The sequence below is a fragment of the Plectropomus leopardus genome, chromosome 10, assembly GCF_026936395.1.
Source record: "Plectropomus leopardus strain MGB_pleo_1.0 chromosome 10, ASM2693639v1, whole genome shotgun sequence".
NCBI lineage: Eukaryota > Metazoa > Chordata > Actinopteri > Perciformes > Serranidae > Plectropomus > Plectropomus leopardus.
Genome location: NC_142185.1, coordinates 9,556,646 through 9,578,843, shown reverse-complemented (window position 1 = coordinate 9,578,843; position 22,198 = coordinate 9,556,646). Strand labels below are relative to the sequence as shown.

General features: G+C 40.9%; 1 protein-coding gene across 2 annotated transcripts in view; it reads left to right on the top strand.

The window, feature by feature from the left end:
• The window catches only part of adarb1b (adenosine deaminase RNA specific B1b), a 140,300-nt gene that overhangs the window by 52,575 nt on the left and 65,527 nt on the right, over positions 1 to 22,198 (top strand). The window lies entirely within an intron of this gene.

The following is a 22,198-nucleotide window of genomic DNA, read 5'->3' as shown; positions in this document are numbered from 1 at the left end:
AACTGTGATATTTCAGGCATTCAGGCATGTAACGAACAGGTGCAACAGCGAGATTCCTCGATAACCAACATTGCAGACAAATCGTAACGCGGACGCATTTCTGCGTGTGTGATGGACTAGAGAGAAGCACAATAAGAGAACAAACATCACAGCGTGCCGTGGAGGTTTTTCAAGCGACACTGTTGCAGATACCCTGTGCACACTTGACAGCAGGACAGCCCGTTCCCGCTTGTCCTCTTTGATGACAGAATCTAGTCATGTCAACAGAGAGCTGTTGGTATCTCATATGCAAAACAAATTCAGTATTGTGCTGAAGCCGGGTGTGCTGACAACATGACTCTTTCAACCCTGGAGTCACTCCAGCGACTGATGAGCCAAATGAGGAGTAAGGTTACCAATCACTCTGAAATAAAGAGGCTTCATATTCAGTACAACACAGAGTTCATAAACAGTGGTGTAACTTACACATGCACCTGATGCCAGCTCACATCACCCCTGCTGTTTACCTTTACGTAGAAGTGAATATTTGCAGTCTTTGCGCTGTTTTTTCTTCCTTTTGTTGTCGGAGGACTTTGAGGATTCATATCTCTGCTCCAGTGTGGCTATTTTTAGATTGGCGCAAATATCAGGGGATCCTGGTCTCTTCCTCCATCTCTTTTTGTCTCTCTCTGCCTGTCTCCTCCACTTACCCCCGTTCAGTTGAATCTCAGAAGTCTTGCTCTGTTGTGTAAGGATGATTAATTAAAGTGCACGGAAATAAATATATAATATATAGTGCATTCAGTATGTATCTATGTCCCTTTTCCTTTCATGTTGTGGTGACTCATTCACTCAAGATGATCATTTTTTTCATCACTGGTAGTACTACTCAGCCTGTGAAAATGGTTGTATATTGTCCTCTGCAGCTACAGAGGAGCTTTCTAAAGTCTGAAAAAAAAAATGATGCCACAGCTGTGTCATCAGGTTCATCTCTGCTTATGCCCGAGATTTTACATTTTACATATTTTACTGAAACTCTATGTGAGCTGTTTGAGTTGCATTATGGGAAGTATAGGATCTTGTCGTATTGAAGCTTGTGCTAGGGCTGGGTGCATCATCCAAACTTTACTTTTTGACTCACAGGCCCAGGTGGTTGGTAGATGAACAAAATCTAATGGTCAGGTATTTATTTTTTACCAGCCAAAATGATAACATTTACATTTATGAAGATAATAATGTCAAATATTGGCTGCAAACTTGGAGAAGAGGCCGGAGCAGAATCGGAAGCAAAATTATTTAAATACATTACACAACTCATCTCCTAAGCTTTAGCATGTGAATAAGTTATTCCTGGTAAGCATTGATGCAGTTTATCTGTCTAGTGCTTTTATTGTGAAAGGTGAGAATGGAGGAAGTGAAGCTAATGCGCAAGGGAGGCTACTAAAAGCAAACTTTTAAATCAAGCGCAATGAACTGTAAAGTTTTTACCACTTCTGATGTTCTGCTGCTCTGTCTGTGCCCAGAGTCACTCTTCATCCCTAGATTGTGTTGCGATAAATAACCAAAGGACATATATATATATACATATAAACTCCAATATTGCTCCTGATCAGTGGTCCAGCTTAAAAAATATAAAATCATTATATGGCTGCAGATGTATTGTTCATGGCAGCAATAGGGTGCTTTAATCATTCCATTAAAAAATGTCTCTTGCAAGTCCCTCAACTTTATAGAACTGCAATACTAAATCTTCTTTTTCCTCGATTTTTGTTAAACATTTTAAGCACCATTTTATTATGAAGTAGTGATTGTTGGTAGAGAGCCAGGGATGGCTCAGACACTGGTGGTGTTATTGACAAGAAGGGACATTTATTGCCCTCCTTGCACTTCTCTTAAATATCTCCATTTTCCTGCTGGGTGCTGGGGGGAGTTCGTGTCAGGTAGAGAAGGAAGGCCGCCTTGAGACGATTCTGATCACCGCAGGTTGCTACACGTGGGCTGTGCCCAGTGGCGCTCAGGTGATGGCACCATGCTGTCTTTGTTTTTTGTCTGACTTTTTTTTTAATTTCTCTCAGGGTACAAGTGGAGGGAAATGAAGTATAGAAAGGCATAAAGCATTGTTGTCAGCTCAGCCTCCATCCCTGTAGGGAGCTGGCACCCTTAAACCACAGGCAGCATGACCAGCTCTGGCTCCTTTACCAGCCCCACACACTACACTACACATATTTTGCATTTGGCGATGTAAGCACATATTTCTTTGCTTACATCATCAAACTGCAAAACAGCCCTTTGCAAGTAGACATGCAAACCAAACTTGCTGTGGATTTCCATTAGTTGTTATGCTGAATTTTTTAGCCAATGTCCTGTTCTTTGTGTGCACTGACATTTGCAGCAGCACCATTCCTGCAGCCTGTGTGGTTACAAAGACAACACGTGGCATCCTGCCCTCCTGCGTCCACCTCACTTCCATTATTGTAATGAATATTTAGTGCAGTGTTGGCAAGATAGCCAACACTCGTCCAGCCACAGCGCGCTGCATCTCTGTTTGGTAGACGAGCACTTGACACGCTTGTGGCACCACAGTTGTATATAAAGAAAGAGATTTTTTTTCACTGAGGATTTTGCAAAAGTGTCATAACGGATAACTAGAGCAGCTGGGGAAAAAAGTGGAGGGAGCATCTCTAAGAACATCGTGTGATTGTTGCAGGTTGATGGCTCTAATATATCACATTACACAGTGTCAAGTCCTCTCTGAGTGATAGAAGATGAGAGCTGTGTGCAATAATAACACACCTTATTTGATAATTTTTTTCTCATTGCTGCTACAAAGGTGGCTGCCTCAGATGATTTAATCTTTATACCACCAGGAACTAGGCCAGCAATATTTCACCGGTGTCATGAGCACACAGTTTTTTTGGTGCGTCTAAGCAGTGCACCGATGAAATAGGAACTGCTGGAAGGCTGACCTTTGCACTCACAGCTAAGACTTATAATTCAGGATTGTGTGTCGTGGAGTCACAAAAAAATCTGGGTTCTGTGTAAAGCTGAGAGGTGGGCTGCCATTGCATGTGGTCAGAATTAAGATTTGGGTTTATCTCTAGGTTTTCCCTGCCTGAAGACACACATCGGCAGAAAGACATGGAAAAAAATGTGCACATATTGTATTTACTGTATGTGCAGCTACAGATGGGATGAACCAAGGTTTGATTCTCAATCAGCAGCAGGCTGATCAGGCGCTTTGCTGAAATTTTAAGTTGATGTCAGTCTCTCTCTTTAGTTCAACCATTTTAAGCTGAGGTATGTTGAAATGCTGCACCAGAAAAATCCTCTGCCTATATATTTAATGCCACGGTGAACCCCTCTGGACAGTAATACGGAGGCTCTGTTGAAATTTTGATAGCAAACCTGCTGGACTGACCCACATAAAGGACCATTAAAATTGCTCCTTGGGATTCTATTGAGCTCCAGCCCCCTGGAGAAGAAGAAGAAGAAGAAGAAGAAGAAGAAGAAGAAGAAGAAGAAGAAGAAGAAGAAGAAGAAGAAGAAGAAGAAGAAGAAGAAGAAGAAGAAGAAGAAGAAGAAGAAGAAGAAGAAGAAGAAGAAGAAGAAGAAGAAGAAGAAGAAGAAGAAGAAGAAGAATATATATAAGAAGAAGAATATATATATATATATATATATATATATATATATATATATATATATATATATATATATATATATATATATATATATATATATATATATTTTCAGTATGCATTCGCCAATTAATCAATTAAAACCCTTTCTGTCCCACGCTAGGGGCTCTGACCCCACTGGTTTTGGCCAGATGTAACACATGGTCATGTCTTTTATGGTCCTAAATCACAAACAGAAAGAAAGAGTTTCCTCCATTGTTCAAAATTGTTCGACTCTAGAAAATGTCCCCAGGAGTCCAGGCATCGCAGATGAGGCTAGAAGAAAAGTGGGGGATTTTTTTTTTTTAGATTGTGAACTTATGCTCTCACTCCTACCAGCTTCTGGGGAGTGCATTAGTAAAAAAAAAAAAAAAACAAAACCAAAAGGAACAGGTTCAAGGTTCAAATGTGAGGCAAAGCTGTATTAGTGTTAGTTTTATTGGCAGAAAAGACACATGATTAGCATATTTTGGCTTCTGCTCAGTTCCTTCTGATATCCGTCCTCTTTTCTCATATTCTCCTCCACATTAATCATTTCTCTCTAATGTTGCTGCTGGAAAGCTGCAGATTTAGACTCTTTTTCTGGTAAGCACAGTCATGCAGTCTGATGTGAACCAACATCAGCATCCTAAAATATCTTAAAAAGAGATCCCGCAGAATGTTTTAATAGAATTATGTCCCTGTAGTTTGGCTTTTCTCTTTAGATGCTCCAGCACCATATGTTCTGTATGATCCAGTAGCCGGAGTGCTTCACAGCACTGTATCACACTGATTAGCATGTATATGTATGTGAGGAATCCATCTGGAGAGTACCTGCGTTCCTTCACACTTGGCGCCCACACTCTGTTGATCTGTATCTCCCTCTCTCTCTCTCTCTCTCTCTCTCTCTGTCTCGCTAGCTGCCATACATCATACACGTGCGCTGGTTTCCATCAGTGCGTCCCTGTGACCAGACAGGAGACGGATGGATCCGGTGTCGAAACCCACATTTGTTTTGGAACCTGGAGAGGGAAGCGGTGACCAGATGTGAAAACAACGTAGTCATTTAGGCGAAGCCGTAGCAGAGGCTGCTATCAGTGATGGTGTAGATTTGACTTAGCGGAATAAGTCTGCTTACTGTCTCAGTGACATCTGTTTTACCCCGATGAGACGTCTGGATCTGTGATTCAATGTCATATTACTACATCTGTAGGGCTGTGTTTACGAATCTTTACTATAACATCAGCTCTGTGTACTTTTTGGATAAATGATGACCCTAGGTATCATTATTTAGTGCTGACGTGCTGTGTACATAGTGTGAGTGTGATTATACATTTGTGGTATTTTGAGTATGTGACAAGCAAAGCGTCCAATAGAGCCTGACAGATACTGGGTTTCCGAGGCCCGTACCAATCCCTCTATGAAAGCAGCTAAGCACTGGTTATATAACAAGTTTGGTGGGTGTTTTTTTCATTTTATTTTATTTTTCATCATCTTTTCCAAAATCACAACTGCTGTGAAAGCACACAGCACAACTTTCAGCCAAAGCATGAGCAAAGTTGTGCTGCAAGAGTGTTCCCTCGAAAAGTTTTAAAGCTTTTGAAAGCTGATGCTACGGTCCACAGCTGCGATGGCAGGCGGATGCTTCGGTGAACGTCTGCGGCGTAAGTGGTAGCTCGCCTGGCGCCGTGTAAATTACTATATACTGTCGCAAGACAACAGAAATCACTGAAATTCCTAAAGCTTTATACATATTTTGACAATTTACCAGTCATCTGAAGTTTTGCAGAATGTTATTCCAGTACCATTTTTTTTAAGGTTTATGTAAAGTTTATTTAAAAAGGAACTCTGCCAGTTAATGAATACAAAAGGTATAAAAATGCCAGAATTACCCATCTGTAGTCCCTTGGCCAAGGTGTTACTGAAGGCTTCCTGAAATACAACAAAGCAAAAGAGCAAAGAAAAAGGTCACACAAATTAAAAGACATCTTTAAAAACATCAATGAGAGAAAGAAAGAGAAAATAAAACAACAACAAAACCAAACACAGGCAATTCAAAACTGTCAGTCAGTCAGTCATTTTCTGTAACCGCTTGTCCTCGTAAGGGTCGCGGGGGGGCTGGAGCCAATCCCAGCTGTCATCGGGCAGAAGGCGGGGTACACCCTGGACAGTTCGCCAGACTATCGCAGGGCCGACACATATAGACGAACAACCATACACACTCACAACCACAAGGGCAATTTAGAGTCATCAATTAACCTGAGCTGCATGTCTTTGGACCGTGGGAGGAAGCCGGAGACCCCGGAGAGAACCCACACGGACACGGGGAGAACATGCAAACTCCACACAGAAGGGCCCCCGCCCGGACCGAACCCCGTTCCAACCAGGATTTGAACCAGGGACCCTCTTGCTGTGAGGCAACAGTGCTAACCACAAAGCCACCGTGCCGCCTGCAATTCAAAACTGCAAAAAGAATATACAATTTTTAAAAACACAAGCAGCAGTCGTGACATTAATACATAGAGAAGAATGTCATTAAAAAAAACAAGTCATCAAAAATGAAACACAAATTTTCTCATAGTTTTTATTTTCAGCTTTTATTGTCTTTTTTTAGCTTGTCGAAGTCTCATTTGCGTCATAAAAAAGAATTGATGAATAATTTTTGTCAATGAAAATAACGCAGATGTATTAGATCTGGACCAAGGCCAAAATCCATTGATTTGGACATCCCTATTAAAGCAACTTCTTTTCTTTATCTTGGATGGACTTGAGCCGGCTTATATTACAATAGAAACACACACATTCAAATATCGACACAACTGAACGTGTTGAAGCCAATTAAGAACAGCTCGGCATGATGATTACAGATGAGTCTACCTCAGATCGGACCATCTGATCTGACACCCAAGTCACGCAATAATTACACACAGGCGCGCAGATAAAACAGTGCAGTGCTACTTATAGAAGCTCCCCGCATTAATAAAATCCATCACAGATGTCTGCATTAGTTATTCGTCTTCATAAGCATTATTGTCAGGAGATCATTTAAAGTCTAGATAAAAGACTCTCCTCAGCGAGCCACACACACACACCACACAGAGAGAGATGTGTGTGTGCGCAGAGCTGCACGCACACACACACACAGTTACACGTTTGAAAATAGCACCCTGAAATTCCTATTTTTTTCGCTGAATATTAGCATTCAGCCTCTCAACTAACAGCGACCACATAACAGAGCAAGAAATATATCCTATTACCTTCGTACAGATGAAACAGACCAGGATCATCACTGTCAGACTGGCATCTTTAGACTTCTGTGATTGAAAAAAAAAACACAATTAATGAGGGTTTTCACTTGCATTCAATGTTTTCCCCCACTTTTTCAACCCTTGCATTGGTAGAAATATGTATTTTATTATTATTTTTTGGGTCTCAGGCTACATACACAGCATTGATAAGAAAAAAATATGCTGAATATAAATGAAATGCAGTCTACTTTTTATTTAAAAACAAATAAAGAAAAGCACTTCTTGTTGTTGAAGCAAATAAAAACTCTGTGGTCGCTGTGTTAGCGTGGGTCACCAACCGTACCTCGTACGTTGCGTTCAATTCTAACAATGTAAGCATTGTGAAATTAATAAAGGCAATTTAGCAGCCACAATGGCCCACAGACAACAGATAGCTTTATTTTAACACATGCTTGGACTTTGCCCCCACTAATCAGCCTCCATACCGAGTCGAATCAGATTGTTTTGGTCTAAACCAATTTTCTTTACAACCTCACCGCTGTCGCCACCATTACTGAAAGCCCCTTAAAGCCTAGCAGGAGAGAAAGGGAGTGATTTGATCTTCCTCACCTTGATCAGATTACACACTGGAATTAGTATAATTACAGCTGTCGCTGATTAATGGGCAAGCTATAATTAGTACTGTGAATATAGGGAGACGCGGTGTGTGTGTGTGTGTGTGTGTGTGTGTGTGTGTGTGTTTGAGATAAAGACAGAATGGTTGTGCAGTTATTGAGAATGTGTGCACAACTCTTACGTGTGTGTGTGTGTGTGTGTGTGTGTGTGTGTGTGTGTGTGTGTAAACGATTATCTTTAACACTAATGGGAAAAAAGTAGTTGATTGGGTTCAAAAGGGGAATTGGCTCAGACCTTAGAAAAAAATAATATTGCTCATCATCATTAAAATCCTCAGAGAATCGGTGTGTGAACATCAGAAGAGTGGTGCACACCAGAGTGAAAGACACCCAAATTTTGTTCTTTGATTAACTTCGCGCAAATGATGCACAAGGGAATGTAACTCACATGGACGTTTTGGCCCAAGCTTTCGTCAATGTGCAATAACTTCATTGTTAATCAGGCCTACCGACTGAATCAATCATCATCCGTTAAGATCAGCACATGGATATTGCTGTCTCTGGCATAGCTCTACTTGTTGCACCTCAAGTAAACTTCTGTGGACTATGCTTTATTTATTGAGTTCACTTAATACTCAGAGTGCCTAATAGAACACATAGAATCATTAAATGAGAAATATCAATCAATCAATTAATCAATTAGTCATCTATACAATGTATAAAACTCAGTGAAATGTGATCCTGTCACACTGTCATCACATATGTTTTCTGACAAAAATGGCTACTGCTTTACATGCCCATGTTTCTGGATTCTTCTGGTAATCCCTGGGTTCAGGTTTTGGAATGATTTAACTTTCCATACATCTCGACCTCAACAAGACGGCTGTATGGTCACTTATCCCAAATAAGGGGCATTGCCCACCCGTTCTCATTCTGCACTCGTCAAGTAGCGCCGCTCTGTCAGCGCTTTCAGAGTAGCAGTGTGATGCCAAAAGCCACCTGGCATTACAAATTGGAAATGCAGAAATAAATTTAAAAAAGCTCAAAAGTAAGTTGGATAATGGCTTATCCAGTGAGGGCTGTTGAGATTCAGTTAAAGATAGAGAAGAAAAAGATCTGTGGAGTTGTAGTGTAAGCAAGTGACACAGCTAGAGAGATGTTAGTGTCGTCTGCGTAATCAAAATTTTTTGATTAAAAAAAATCCCTCAAATTGAAGCAATAATATTAATAAATACATCATATAAACATAAACCACATCATGAAAGCAGCCAAATATACACTGACTATAAAGTAGAAATAAAACTGCCGCCAATATCAGTAGTATACTACAGTACACAAAAGTACAGATGAGGCATTTGCCTTGTTCATATTCTGTCTTTATAGATTAGAAAAATAACATTTACTGTTTGGGTGATGCACATCCTAACTTTGCTTGACACAAAGGAATAGGGTTTTATACAGCTTTCCCTTCCCACACTCTTCCTTAAATATTTCAGTTTCCCCTCATGTTGGCAATATCGCTGGTTGCGGGTTGGATTGGGTCTTGTTTGACGACATGCTCATCCTTGTAGCAGTTTTGTGGATGATTGATTCTTAGATGGGAATGAGATGGGAATTTCCATTGCCGTTTGCCACCGTCTGGATGCAAATCTCTCACAGTATCATCAAGAATTGCTTGCTGTCACTTGTCATTTGCTCCAATCCTTACTTTGCTGCCAAACGGCAGCAGTTGCTTTCTCCCGAGTGACCAGCTTGTTTGCATATTTTTATTTGTCTGCAACCTGAAGCGGAGCGGTCATGTGACGGCAATGAAAATTCAAATATCCTGGAAATACCTCATCACAGGATAACATCCAACCCTATTCATGTGTCTTTACAGTGCAGAGCAGCAGGGCTCATATGTTACCACCCACAAACCCACTGGAATGTAAATTCTGTCCTAACTGGGCTTGAGAAATTTTGCACCCATAGATGATGACGAATTCTGAGATTTCCACTTTACGCTCAAATGAATCGCTGAGCACCCCCTGCCTCATTGAGGGAGCAGTCGATACAAACAAGATGGATTGTATGGAGCTGCTCTCGGAGCAGCAGAAGGAGGGGAGAGAGGGAGCGATAAGAGATTGGACTGCAGGGTTTCAAATATTAATAGAGATAGAGTGTATATCAGGCATTGTGCATGCATGAGCTATTTGTGTGCACTCCAGGTTTTCAACAAGCTGAGCACCCCCTACCTCCACACAGCAAACTTCTTAGACAGTGACCGAGTGTAGCCAGGTAGAATGGAGGTGCAGGCAAATGAACGGGATATCGTGAATAGATGCTGTAGATGCCACAGCTACGACGGTGCAAAACCCTATCTGTCTGTCCTACCGAATCTCAGCTTCTCTTTAGCAGAACCACAAAAGCCGTAACTCATCAGAGTCGGACCCATTTCTTTGTATGTACTTTTTTTAATGTACATAAATAAAAACAATTTTCTTGTAAAAAAAAAAAAAAAAAAAAAAAAAAGTAGCCATTTTTGACTCAGGTTGGCAGGGAAACCTCTACCTAACACCATGGCAGATTGCTCTCCATAGGTGATGTTGAAACACACAGAGCCTCAAACCACATGATTCACTGTCCCCTACTGTCATTTTCTCTCAATCTCTCTCACACTACCTACTGCAGCACTGCTTATGTTGGTAAACAGAATTTCCAATGCAGTTACAACTGTGCTAAATATACCCAGATAGGAAATGTTGTAGTTGAGGTGGTTAAATATTCTCAGTAGCAATAGCCAGTTATCGTCTTTGCCAAAAACCCTAAATGTGACACTCTTTAAATGGTGTTTATTTCGTTTTTGAACAGAAAGAAATCAAGAATAAAATTGGAAATAAATTTGCTTAATCTAAGGACTTTGAGTCTGTCATTTAGTTTTGTTGTGCACACTGCGTGAAACGCTGACCGCGATGAAAAATGGCCTGATGTTTTACAAAGGGATATAGTGTGAAAATTTACCTCCAGGCTTGCAATGTACTGTACAGAGTATAAATGGTGTCCCGTGAGCATTGTTTGTAACTTTAAAAACTAAACAGAATAATCAGTCTGTGACAAGCACAGGTAAGAAAACCCTTTAAAAGTTGTACAGACCCATCTAGAGTTCTCTGGTGTGTTGTGTGTAGGAAGCGCCAACCGTATGCCTGTTAGTGTATTTTATTGGATCCATTCAGCGAATAACATTTGTGATCTTACCCTGCAGCAGTGAGCGCTTTCAACATGACTGCGTCATGGCATGAGTTTGCCGTCACATTTTTCTGAAGTGCTCTCCATTATATAAGAACTGAAATAAGTGGAACAGCCATGCCAAATCGACATACTGCAACACACATGCACACACATATTTCCAAATGCTCCAGCTGGTTGGCTGGCACTGCAGTCAGAGCCATACTGCTGCTGGACAACACTGTTGCCAATATGTCAAGTTTAATAGCAAAGTTCATTATTTTTGGATTAATGTGGACAGCGGAGAGATTAGGTGAACTCAGTAATGATACGAGCTTTTCACAATCAGCTGACTAGAACCAAAACACCCCACATATATCATGTTCTTCCTCATGATGATCAGCGGGGCTGTGATGACAGGAGAATATGGACTTGGGCGTCGACATTTCAGCGCACACATACAACGCGGCAGTTCGTTGACAGTGTGACCGTGTTGGTGTTAAGCTTCCTGCTGTTCACCCATTCTGCTATAGCAAGGTTCCTTCAAGCCTGTGAAGTTTGCTGATAAAATTAGCACAGCAAATTAGCACTGATGAGTCACTCATTATCAGCTCGGTATATGTTGGCAGGAGGCGGTTTGTTGTGGGCTGCTTTGCTTGTTCAGGCCTTCTATTTACAGGGAAGCAAATGCTGTAAACAAAGAAAATATACGTGTGAATTTTCAGTTTGTTGTCATGATGAACAGAAGGTGTGTGGTCATGATTATTTTTCACAGCTTGCAACATCGAGTTTGCCGCATTTGTCAAAGTGCTGGGAAGCAGGAATCAGGCCACTGATTAAAAAAACTTTACGACTTCCTTCGGACAAACATGAGTATTTCTCAGCTCCGGTTTTGTTTTGTATGAAGCTAATTTCAATTCATGCAAGATAAATTACAGCCGAGTAGCAATGGAAGAATGAAATACAGCCAGCTTTACTGTTTTCACTTTCCATAGTGTTTTTTGCACCGTGTCCATAGGGAGAGGAGTGTCATCGTGGAGGTGTTGTTGCATGAAGGTTTGGACAGGATTTCAACAGCAGCACTTTAGAGGCATGCTGCATCACTGAGTGTCACTGAAATAAAGCCAGGCGCAGTACAACAACTATTTTGTGTCTCAAAGCGGCTCTGCTCACTTTACTGGCTGTGTTTATCCTTAATTGAAAGTGCCTCCTGCAGTTTATTTGTTCATGTCGCTCCACACTTGCAGTGCTGCACATTAGGAAAATGTTCAGGGGTTTTTAACCGAGCACTATGGGGCAGATTTGACAAGCCGTTTTACCCTGAGCCCAACGGGCTGCAATAAACAAAAGATCAAGGTGAGTCACGCTTTATGTAGCTGTAACAGTTCTCTTAAAACTCAGCCCTGATGTTGATATTGCAGACTGCCTAAAGACAACCTGATGAAAACATTACTACTTTTAATCAGATTTCAATGTCAGGAGCAGACTCACCTTCAAAGGAAACACTGAAGTGTTGAAGGTTTGTTTTTCTTTTTCAGCAACAGATGCCTATTTTTTTATTTAGTAATACTGGATTGGCAGAGCACGCCTACTTTCCTGAATGCCTGGTTCTATGAGGGTACAAAACAATGCATTGCTTTCTCAGATTAATATTTTGCACCTTCAGTTTTACATTTATATAATAAAAATTATAAAGTAATTCACACTATTTGCTAAACAGTACTTGAATAACATATGTACATTACTGGTATGTGGATCTATGCCATAATAGCCCTACACACGATAGCAGGCATCAGACACTTGGTATTCAGTTACTACTGTTAACAACTTTTTTTCTGGTTAGTGTGTGGGTGAGGGTATCATCTAAAAAAATGACAATACAAGCACCAATACCAGACCCCTGAAAGCGCTACCGCTACCGAAAGGGTATTCCATTTGATACAGTTCTTACTTTTTGGGTCTCACACTATAGTCGAGTGGCGTGTAATATAGCCATACTTCAGAATTTTTTGGTGGCAAATCAGCATGCTGAACTGCTAACAGCGTCAAATACAGCATGCTCGACTTCACCACTCTACAGATTTTATGAGTTGTAGCTGCTACTGCAGGAGTGTGAGCTCCGTGTCAGGGATAGGCCTAATGATGATCCCGCTAATGTTACCTAATGGTAATTAGCGGGTCTAACAACAGTGTTGAGCCGTTGCAATGTCGTTGTGAGTTTGTTGGGACCTTTTAGTGTCTCAGTGTCGGATGGTAGTTTCTGCTGCTGTGTTAGGTTGTGCTAACCAGGCAGACACAAAACTGACTGAGAATAGCACCTCCAGAGACGGCAGCAACAGAAATTTTGCTGATTCAGCAGGGGGTCGGGACGGTCCGGATTAAGACCTGTAACAGAAAAAGGATCAAATGCAGGTGTTGTTTTGACTGGAAACGTTTCAATACTACTTAGCACTGGGTTATTTTTGGCCTTAATGGTAGTGAATACCAGTACTGAGCCCTATTACTGGAGATACACAGCCTCTCAAAACCAATGTGCAAAACGTAATAATGCTTCTTTAAAGTATAATGTTGTTTTGTTGTCACATTTTCGCTGCTAAATGATTAAAAAAAAAAAAGTTAATCTTAAATCAGATTCAATCAGAGCTTATCGATCCAATCCGAGCTGATCGGGGAATGCAAATATATGAACTTGGGGCAATGAGAAGTTAAGTTTCACCTTTATTGTGATTGGCGTTTTGCTGCTCCGACTGTGCCCACAGTTTGCTCTGCATTCCGAGAGTGTGGTTCAATGAATAATCAAAACGTTATTTCAATAGTGCTCCTAATGAATGGTCCAGCTCCAAACATATTAAATCAATACAGGGTAACTGATGTTTTAATCATGGCGGGCTGCCACAAATAAATTAATGTTTGGGAAACCCTGTTGTAACGCTGAAGTATTGAAGAACATTATATATTCTTTTTCTGCAGGGGATGTGAAGTATCGAGTTGTCTGTGTTGACTTAGTAATAGATTGGCAGAGCATGCCTACTATCCCTTGCCACCATACTTTCTTGGCTCACTTTAAAACATACGTACTGCACCTACATGTCGTGATGTTTTTGAATGCCAAGCCTTGTGTGACTGCTCAGTCAATATATGAAAAATTGATGTGATAGAATGACAAATGGCCTTTTCTTAAATGTTGCATGCGGGAAATGACAGAAATTTGCTGGCGTGTTTTAGTGCACTTCAAAGCAGTCAGATGACATTATGCACCGCTGGTTGACTGTGGACGTAAACATGATCATAATACATATATAGAGACGGAGGTGATCTTTGACTGAACAAACCACTCACTGGGAAGGTTTCTGTGGATTAAGTGCGTTTGTTTCAGTGGAGGGAACCATCTCTGTGCTCGCTCCAAACGCTGATGTGACTGCAGCTTCCCTCTCCCTCCTGCCCCCATTTTTGCATCTCCCCCAGGCCAGCGCTGGTGTGTGTGTTTTTTTATTTTTTTTTGTCTGAGCATCGCTCCATGTTATATGGAGTGAACATCATTACCTTAGTGACTCTCTGAGTGAAAGAGGGATGAATCGAGAGAGGTTGAAAACAAGGTGGTGTCAACGTTCTGGCCGTTATCAGTAAAGCTGCTATGGATGGGTGCCGCCAAAGGGCCCGCAAGCACTAACAAGAACCACAACAACAAAAAACAGCCTTGGCGGCCCGTGACCTCATTGTCTGTTCATGTCAAAAACACCGCTGCCAACAGTCTGTTCGCATCTGCTTGCTTCTGTCACTGCCCACCTTTTAGATGTTAGTTTGTCCCATTATGTCATTTCAACTGTGCTCTGCACTCCTCTCTCTCAGCCCATTGTAATTACAAGCACCATTTGTGTGCGATGATATCAACAGTGTATCATGCCCACTCTTCTGTCCTGAGGACATTTATGCTACAAATCATACCTCGTTCAGCTGGTCAGCACTTGAGCATTTTAACTACACTTTATACAGCTTTTTATTTCTCTTTTTTCCCTCTGTGTCTCTTTCCCTGTTGTGTCATAATTGCAGCATGAGTGTGACCCATTCCCATGTTAGGAAACTAGTTATATAAACACAGCCTCGAGCGTTTTACCACACCAGCGCCAGCCTGCGCCCCACACAGTGTACAGTGTGTACACTCGGCGTGACCTCTACGTCATGTTTCATTCAGAATTTCCCTTTTAAAGTCTAAGTTAATGACTGAGTGCACACCAAATGCAAAACAATGAATGTAAGAATAACATTTTTTTATGCCTCTGTAAAGGTGAATCTGACCAACACACAAAAAATATGTCCCAGACGGTCAGCTGAAAAAGAAATGTGCGCGTGTGTCAGCGAGAGAACAGTGTGTCATTGAGGTCCACTCAAGTTCAATGACAGCAAATTTACCCATAATGCTCTGTAACACATCAGAGAGTGTCTCTCAGGGCCCCAAATTACCTCTCACATCTGCTGCTGCTGCTCTGTGCCACAAATACCCCCACACCACACACACACACAATTTAACTTGCACACATGGGCACCGAAAGCCAAGAGAAAGCCTGTTTGAATTGATTAGACTGTCATAAGTGAAGTGATGATGTGCTTAAACAGAGGTGATGGTGGAAGTTTCTCTAACTGATTGCTCTGTCAATCCAGTGAATCTGGCTAGCATGCAAATTGGACTTGAATTACGATGTATTTCAGTGAAATGAGTATGAAAAAGTGAAGACAAGATATATGAGACAGATATTAATTTTTTTCTGAACAGAAACAGGGTGTCTTTAGGTCATTGGGGTGGCAGAATAACTCAACATGGTATACTATCAAAATGTTTTTGTGTGCCAAAATTGTATCTTTATACAGACACCAAGTATAGATTTTTTAGTTTGATAAATTATTTAGAGTGCAAATACAAATTAAACTTAAGTAGCTTACAAGAATAATAAAACATTATTTTTCAGTCCATTAGAAACATATTGCTGCAGAAAACAAAAGGACTAAAGTGGGAAACTCTTTAAAACTTTATCTTGCTTTAGATAAAAGTGACTTTGACAAAGTTTTCATTTGGAAAAGTGAAAAAGATAATAATTAAAAAATATGTTACAAAATATGTTATCGCAATACTCAGTATATGGCAAGACATTTTTTGCTATTATAATATCAGCAATATTAGCAATATTATAATTGCTATTATATAATGATGATTGCATCATTGGGCCTCTAGTGATTCCTAGGCCTTTTAGGCATTAATGATAATTAAATAGTCACACATTTGAATTTGTTAGGTCTAACTGCCACAAACATATTATCTAATTTCATTAATCCATTTTTAATTTATTTTAATCAGAATGAGTAAAGCTCTTCTGCATGAAATCTACAATTCTGATGTTAGATGTCTTTAAATATACTGCTAAATCAGTCTTTTTACTTAATACTTGCTCTGACCTGTTTGCAAAATGTAGATTCACCTGATTCACTCTAATCATGATATTCCTACATAAAAGCTACCTCTGCATGGACCACATATAAACCAACTTTTACACTTTCCTGCAATGTTTAAATAAGAAGATGATTTGTCCAAAATCAGTCTTATATTTGGTTAAAACAATATGTTGAAAAGGTCTTAAAAGGTAATACATTAATGTATTGGATACCGATGGGCACCCTGAGAAACATCTGACTGTAATATTTCTGCATCCCTTTGTACTAAAGCTAACAGGAGAGGAGAAGGAGGGCACATGTTTGAGCATACAGAGGGTGAGTCCAGAAACGTACTTGATGCTGCTGAGGAGACAGTTTGCATCTTGCTCTGAAGTTCTAATGTGTTGTTTCCTGTCCGTGGTGACCAATGAGGCGAATCTCCAGAGACACTGTCAAGAAGGGGCGAGCTTCTCCATTGCAGCTCAACTGTAGCTTTTAAGGTACAATTTGCAAATCAATTTTTTCAACAAATATTTTTTCAAAGCAGTTGAGCCTTTGACTTAAGAGCAGTGATTCTGAATCTTCGTCTGTCTGGTCGGTACACACGGTTTTCCTTGCTGCATCCTCCTGTATAGCATTAATTTGCAATAATGCCTGAAATTATAAAAAACTAATTTTGTTATTTAAGTAGTACCAAAATAGGGCACAAAAACACCCCCCCCAAAAACAAACAGACATGGATTTCCTGACTACAATAGTGGCCGCTGATTTAAAAGACAAATAAAATCATGATGTTACCAGAGATTTTAGGGGATGTTCTACACCAAAAAATACTGCAACCATTGTTTCCCAAATTGAGGATTTCTATAGAGGCTTAAACTTACCCTGTGGGGTTTTTGATTGTTACAGAGCATCATTTTTATGAGCAGGTCTCAGTTTTGGTCATATCGTGCTGGAGGATGCTCATGCAGGCGGGCAAGCAAACATAGATCCAGCAAAAATAGATGCTAACAATGAATGATTAAAAATGCTCCAAAAATAGGCTTTGCAAATGGAAATGCATTGTTCGTTAGACCTCAAGAGGAGACACAATGCCTTTTGGTGAGTAACAGCTGAATGTAAACATGAATCGGATTGTTTACAAGAGAACCCCACAGGGCACCTTTAAGCCTTTTAAGCTCTCCTCAGTTTGGGAACCTTCGGGTTGCAGTATATTTTATTTTTGTTAAGAAATCTCTGGTAACATCAACATTTTTATGTCTCTTATCAATGGCCACTGTGTTTGGTTATTGAAGCAAACAGTAGTAGATGCTGTATTTCTGAATTATGTAATGATCTCATTGAGCCACTGCTATTAAATCCTGCTTTTTTCTTCATTTTATTCACCTTGCTACATTAGGAAAACACTCTATTTTAGATCTACATTTGCTCCTATCATGCCATTTTCATTTTCATAAGCTCTGTGCCTCTCTCATTGTCTTCACTGTTGATCTGCCCCCTCATTCTCTCTATTTCTGTCTCTGGTTTACCCTGAATGACCTGATAGGCGAATGACATTGAACCTCTCCTGAGTCAGCATGCTTGTTTCACATTGAATCATTAGTCCTCCGGTCTACAGCAGCGCTTTCCACCAAAGCACATGACGATGTCTTACAGCCATTAATTAAAGGGCAAGGCAGTTTCCTTGAGCTGTCCTCATGCGTTAGAGGAACAGCATGCTTATTAAAACAATAAAGTGCAGCAGACAATAAAAGAATCAATGCTGTTAATATGGGAATATTACATCAAGGGCCAAATCAATAGGGATAAATCAATAAATTAAAAAAAGAATAAAATATCATCTCAGCAATGTTCTTTAAAGGTGTCCATCAGGTATGCAGCACCGGCAGAACTCTTTTCGGTCCTTCCATCAGAGGCAGGTCCGTTACCAAACTAAAATAGTAACCCTTATGTAACCATGGCCTTTGCCTGGTGAAAGGAGATGTCAAATGCAGTTCTGCAGCGTAATGGCTTTAAAGCTTTCTCAGAGTGCAACTGCTAAACAAGCAGAGAACAGAGCATGAGAGCAAAAAAGGGCCATTTTGGCTGACTATGGTCTAGTTTATTTATGAAGATAATATAATCTGAGTAAGAGAAAAAAAGACCAAGTGTGACAATATGGTGTTACGTCATATCTGATTCTAAGAACTTGCTCTCAGTTTGAACATTTGGGGTCATTCGATAAAAGGATGGCACAGTACTGGCTGTCATATTCTCATTCAGTGTTTCCCACAGAATCAGAATCTAAGTGTGGCAGTAGCTGGCAATAGTGGGGAGTTGTGGGCATATTTGTGTCCCTTTTTTTTTTCATTTTTCATTCCGTGTCCCCTCTTTAAATTCGGATGTTTTCGCAGGTCTGTGAGTGCAGCATAGAGTACAGGCCGATCTTGTCATGAGTTCTTTTTTCCCTCAGCCACAACCGGCAGCACGATATGCAAACGAGGGCTGGAACGCTAACAAAATGCCTGTAGATTACAACATTAGATATTAACATGACAAAGGACTATTTTAGCACCTTATGGTTTATAAGAGAAGAAAAGTAATTGTCAGCTTTAACCTCTATGGTTAAAAAAAGCTTACCTTTTCAGTTCAGCAGCTTATAAAAACTTAGTCCTGGGTCCTGGGTTCTTTACACTATTGGTATTGGTATTGTTTCCCACCACACAGTAGCTTTTAGCCATTTTTGTGGTGTTTCCTAGCAGACGTAATGTCAAGCAGGAACTTTCATGCGAAAGTGCTCTGTCTCTATGGTATATATTCCAACAGCACTCTTAATGAACGGTCCATCTCCAAAATCATAAAATCACTGCGTGACAGCAGAAGTTTTAATCATGGCAGGCTGCTACAAATGAATGTTTGTGTGGGGAACCCTGTCATTTCTTCTGTCCTTAAAGTTTCATCAGCAATTCATTAGTGCATCATGTATTTTGTGATCAATTCTGCAGAACTCCTTGTTCAAAGGCCCTTTTTTCATCCAAAAGAGTTCTTTCAGTCTCTTTTGTGTTGGAACGTTGCAATGTTTGGACTTGCCAAGGCTACAGACGGTTAGTCAGAAAAAAAACATTCAACGGACATGTAGACAGATAGCAAGCAGCCAGTGAGCAAGTCAGACCAGCTTTGTTCATTGGTCCATAGTCGAACAGGCCTAAGGCAGCCATGGCCAGATGGTAATCCCAGAAAGATGTCCCACCACGCCATCGTATTGATACTGACTCAGTACCTACAGCTCATGTGTGTTTTAACGGGGCTGCACAGTTCATCTTCTTTACAGACAGCCTTTTCTCTCCTCTAATTCATCAATAGAGGACTTCACTTAGGATACAATTACACACCCTCACACCTGAGGGTTGCCTGCCATAGTCTTCTACTGCCAGCCACAGGGAGCAAAACGTTCAGTCATTGAAGGCTGTACATTCACAGCACTAAAAGGAAACAGCCATGTTTATATTGGCGCATGTCCGGTATACAGACAAAGACTTAAAGAAATAGAGGATAAACAAAGAGGAAAAATGAGGGAGTAGGGGTAGGGAGGCCTGGCAGAGGGATGAAGGTTTGGGCGCCACAGGCTCATCTACCCATGCTTCATTTCCCCCTCTGTGGTTCTCTGGCCTGGCACATTGACACCAACAACAACGCGCCATGAGCTGTCACTTCCTCTTATTTACAGTAGCTTTGCTGCTTTCCTAAGACCGTCCTGTCAGGGGTGTGATTGTGGATTGCCTCTTATACAAAACAGTGTACTTAAACTTTTAGTTCCTCTTATTTTAAGCTTTGTTTTCTGGTTCTGCTCCACATTAACTCAAGAGAACTATCCAGTGCCCGAGTGAGCAGTGTTTGGCAGGCTTTCTGGAGCAGTTGGGGGTTAAATAGGTCTTACTTTTATAACATCTCAGTAGAGACTATAACAAAGTTGTTGCTTGATTGGTCACACTATTAAAGCTCTCTGGTATATTTGCCATGTTGTACAGATGTCACTCCTTTTATTCCCCAAACTAAAAGAGGGTCGATCATGTTACCTAGTCCCTTCAGTCAGTGTCACGCTGTTGGTGAGCATCTGTCCCTCTAGTTTTGGCTGTTCAAACAGTATCTGCACCAGTTGAGAAAGATCACTGCAATCGACAGTACAGCTCAGCGCACAAGAAGAGAAACAGAAGTGAGCAAAGCAAACAAATGACTAAAGTCAACAGGGAGTGAGATCAAAACAAACTTGTCATATCAGGTATATCAGTGCCTCTTGGTACCCAGTTGGCTGTCTTTGGAACCCCAGGAGAGCAGGTACTAAAGAGGTGGTACCACCTGGTACCAAAAGGAGAGTAGAGTAGAGTACAGTAGAGCTGGTACCATGTAGTGGAAAAGCGTGATAAGTGAAAGCAAACTTTTAGATGCAGAACATTGGCTGTTAATATCCACTTTTACTGCAACTGACATTCTGCTGCTTAGTTTGTGCCCTGAGAATGTTGCGTAATCAATAACCAAACTGTATATACAGTATATTCCAATAGCGCTCCTAATGAATGATCCATTTCCAAAAATGCAAAATCAGTACATGGCAGCAGATGTTTTAATCCTGGCGGATCGCCACAAATACATGAATGAGTGGGAAACCCTGCATCCTTTGCTTTTTTAAAATCAGATTGTGTTGTTTATGTGCTAACTGGCTAACTAGGGTTTTGAATCTGTTCTGTCGGTCTTCCAGTTCTCCTTTTTGAAAGACAATTATCGACCACTGCTGCTATAGAGGTATTTTTTCTCACTCAGGTGCAGAACGTACATGCTAGTTGGCCGTTGGCTGTCCTCTGTCCTCTGTGATCAAGTGCAACTTTTGGCTGGGATACATGTGACGCAACGGTTGACCTTCATCACTTTGAATTTTTTGATGTCTGTTTTGTGGATCTTGGCCTAACACACAGTACAAGTTGAAAAAAAATACATCCTTGCACTGGATTTTTGGTCTCAATTTGTCAGGGATCACCCGATGAAAGCCATGCTTGTAATAAAAGATCATATTAAGTGTTTACATACATTTTCTGGTTTGTGCTTCAGGTCAATCCTACACCTGGCCTAAAACTGGCTGCTTACAGCAAGCAGTCACTACCTTTTGATTTTGCAGACAAACAGGAGTAAGAAATGTCGTATAACCCGGTGTTGACTGGCTATAAAATGTCCTAAAATCATTTATTGGATTTGGAAATTGATCGGAACACTTGTGCCTTACTTGTTTGTGCCTACACGCATGCATTTTCTGGTCCTCTAGGAACAGGTGTTACTGATACAAGCTACCCACAAATGGTTCTCATTTACTAAGTGCCTTCTTTACCCTGATTTTTTTTTTTTTTGTCGTCTTATACACTCACACTGTGCGATGCACGCACAGAAATTTGAACACAACATGTCGTGGCCTACTTTTCGAGTACCTCTTGTAATCCTATCTGCGACCACTGAATAGAAGCAGTGTGGGAAAGCCTGAACCACCATTGTGCAGCAGCAAGTCTGAAAGGAAAAGAGGTCTGAGAGGCTCTGCAGGCTGGATTTAGTCTCCATCTTGGAAGTGGCTAATTAGCCGGGACTCCACATTCCTGCTCAATGAGAATGAACCCACTGGCGGAGGCACATGCCCATGTATGCAAACATACATAAACACACAAACATGTACTTAAACATTCCCCCATGATTACAGTCAGACAATTTTCTCAAGAATTCTCAAGTGCACACACAAGGTACTAAATTTCAGTCCTGACTCCCAAAGACGATTATGTGGCCTCAGGTGGCAGCGCCGGATGCTTGCACTGGGTGGTGGCAATGCAGATGTTACCTGGTGATTCTACGCTTTCCTCTGTGTTTGTGTGTGTGTGTGTGTGTGTGTGTGTGTGTGTGTGTGTGTGTGTGTGTGTGTGTTTGTGTTTGCTGGCCAGCTGTGATGGCCAGCTGCCCACTTTACCAAGGCCTTGGCAGCTCCCCAGATGGTTGACCCAGATAGACACAGCAAGAGAGGAGAGGAGCGCGTGCACACACACACACACACACACACACACACACA